Raw genomic sequence first — 3,332 nt, 5'->3', positions numbered from 1 at the left:
GTATTTGTAAACCACATATCAGACAAAGAACTAGTATCTATAATAGTATATATATAAAGAACTATCAAAACTCAATAGTAAAAAAAGCTAAAATCAAACAATACAACTAGAAAATAGGCACAAATGAGTGAACAAATAGTTCACCAAAGAAAGTAAATAGATAGCAAATAAGCATATGAAATTATGTCCAATATAATTAGCTATAGGGGACATGCAAATTAAAACAACAAGACATTATTACATGCCTATCAGAGTGGCTGACATTGAAACAGAAAGTGATAGCAGTAAATACTGACAAGGATAACAAGATACTCGATCACTCACATGCTGCTGGTGGAGTTATGAAACAGTGTAGTCACTCTACAAAGCAATTTGGCAGTTTCTTTTAAAAAACTAAACATGCAACTGTTATACAACCCAGGAATTTCAGCCCCATGCATTTATAACAGAGAAATGAAAACTTATGTTCATGCAAAACCTTTATACAACTGTTCATAGTAGCTTGTTTGTAATAGCCAAAACTTGGAAACAACTCAGATGTCCTTTCACTGGGTGCATAATAATTAAAAGAACTGATGCACACCTATCATACACTGCTATTAAGCAATAAAAAGGAACAAATTATTGATAAACACAATAACCTGTAGGAATCTCCAGAAAATTATCCTGAGTAAAAAAGCCAATCCTAGACATAGACAATGTGGTACATTTACACCATGGAATACTATGCAGACATTAAAAAGAACGAAACCATGTCTTTGCAGCAACACAGATGGAGCTGGAGGCCATAATCCTAAGTGAACTAATTTAGAAACATAAAATCAAATATCACATGTTCTTACTTATAAGTCGGAGCTGAACAATGGGTGTGCATGAACATAAAGATAAAAATAATAGACACTGGGGCTTCCAAAATGGGAGATGGTGGGAAGGGGATAAAGGTTGAAAAATTATCTTTTTGGTACAATGTTCAGTATTGGGGTGATAGGTATACCAGAAGCCCAATCTCCACCAGTATGCAATATACTCATTGATATGATTTGGCTGTGTCCCCACCAAATCTCATATTCAATTGTAATCCCCATAATCCCCACGTGCCTAGGGAGAGACCTGGTGGGAAGTGATTGGATCATGAGGGTGGTTTTTCCCCATGCTGTTCTCATGATAGTGAGTTCTTACGAGATCTGGCGGTTTTATAAGGTGCTCTTCCCCCTTCACTCCTCACTCTTCTCTCTCCTGCAGCCATGTCAAGAAGATCCTTACTCTCCTTTTGCCTTCCACCATGATTGTAAGTTTCCTGAGGCCTCCCCAGCCATGTGGAACTGTGAGGCAATTAAACCTCTTTCCTTTATAAATTACCCAGTCTTGGGCAGTTCTTTATAGCAGTGTGTGAACAAATTAATACATCCATGTAACAACACACAAAAAAAGAAATAAAATGGGTATTTTAAAATAATTTTAAAAAGAAAAAGTCAATATCAAAAGTTTATATACTCTATGATGCCAGTTATAAAACATTCTTAAAATGACAAAGTTATAGAAATGGAGAATGGATTAGTTGTTATTAGGGATTAAGAAGGAAATGGGGGCAAGAGGGAAGTGGGGACAGGTGGGAAGTGGGTATGGCCACAAAAGTGCAACACAAGGGATCTTTGTGGTACTGGAGATGTTCTTTACCTTGGCTGTAACAATGTCAATATACTGGTTTTTATATTGCAGTATAGTTTTGCAAAATGTTAACATTAGAGAAACTGAAAAATGAGTGCATGGATTCATTGCACGTAAATGTACAAGTATTTCAAAATAAAAAGTTTACTTAAAAAATACATATATGTAAAACTTTCCATAATAAACCCTGATAAGAATCTCTAACAAAAAGCAATGAATAAGAAAATTCATTTATGAATATAAATACAATCCTAAGTTAAAATACCATCAAATCTAATTCAAAAGAACATTAAGGTAATTCTTTCTCATCTTAGCAAAGGATTTATTTTATGACTATGAAGAATTTGATATTAGGATATGTAGTAAGCAGGATCATAATATTAATAAGCTTTAAAATGTTATTATCCCAGCAGTTTCCAAATAGGCATTCAACAAAATCTAACATCTATTACTTATTTAAAAAAAAAAAAAAAGGTATGGCAGAGACTGTTACTATTCATCAAACATTTATTTGCTCCACAATCTTTCTCAGTCCCTTGAATCTAAGTGGTCTAGGGATATGACTAATTCTTACCAATTAAACACTGGAAGAAAGAAGAACAGGTGTGCTCTCTCCACATGCAATCTCATGCAGGTGGTTGAAAGAAAAAAAGAGCTGGTGGAGTTAGAATTTGGAAGCAGGCTGGGCCCCTGGGACACTGTTTGGGAAGAAACTATTACATACTATGACATGAGCAAGGGATAAACCTTCGTTGTATTAAACCATAGAGATTTCACAGTGCTTTTGTTATTGCAGCATAGCCTTGTGTTACCCGCAACTAATATAACTGATACAACTCTTCTGAATCAAAAGACAGAATAAGATTTAATATTTTCCAAACCAAAATTCCATAGAATGATTTCTCTGAGATCTTTGGAAAAATGGTGCCCTGCATACCTGATCTCTCTTTTAATCATTTTCAGCACACATTTGCATATTAAAGGCTCTGAGAAGTCCTGTAGAAAAATTTGTATCTTTGTTGAATTCAACATTTCACAAACTTATTTCACAATTTCATCTTTTAAATAGTGAAACAACTATTGACCAATGAAATTGTATTCTATAGCGCAAATTGAAGAAAATAAGGCACTTGTGCTCGTTTTGACAGCATATATACTAAAATAAGAATGATACAGAGAAGATTCGCATGTCCCCTGTGCAAGGTTGATATACAAATTTGTGAAACATTCCATATTTTTTTAATGAAAAAAGAAGAAAGGGTATTTTTTTAAAAAAAGAGAAAATACAGCACTGGAAGCATTTTTATGATATTCAAAAACAGACCAAAATAGCCACAGTTTTTGCTGACTAAAGTTTATATTCAAAGACTTTTTATCATAGCTTTATTTATAGTATAAAACAAACAATAGATAAATGCATATCTCTAGGCAGAGATATATTTAAGCAATAAATATAAAATGAATTAATAGCGTTTTAAAATAGCATTGAATTCCTGAAAATTTCATATATTGCTGGATTAAGAAAGTGGGATATAAAATTATACATATAGTATAGGGCAGGTCAACATACACATATACTCACATCCAGATAAAGAAATACACCAAAATATTAATAGTAGTTATCTCTGGAGGCCAGAATCAGAGGTAATATTTCATTTTATTCT

The 3,332-nt window shown here is 33.3% G+C and overlaps 1 non-coding gene across 1 annotated transcript; it reads left to right on the top strand.

Annotated features, from left to right (window-relative positions):
* Positions 1–2,800: 2,800 nt before the first annotated feature.
* LOC112439248 (U6 spliceosomal RNA) lies at positions 2,801–2,907 on the top strand. The gene has a single exon (XR_003027530.1). It is a non-coding gene; the product is annotated as a U6 spliceosomal RNA (small nuclear RNA).
* Positions 2,908–3,332: the final 425 nt, after the last annotated feature.

This window comes from Pan paniscus, chromosome 13 (genome assembly GCF_029289425.2).
Source record: "Pan paniscus chromosome 13, NHGRI_mPanPan1-v2.0_pri, whole genome shotgun sequence".
NCBI classification, from domain to species: Eukaryota; Metazoa; Chordata; class Mammalia; order Primates; family Hominidae; genus Pan; species Pan paniscus.
The sequence above is the reverse complement of the archived record's forward strand: the minus strand, read 5'-3'. Positions and strand labels throughout refer to the sequence as shown.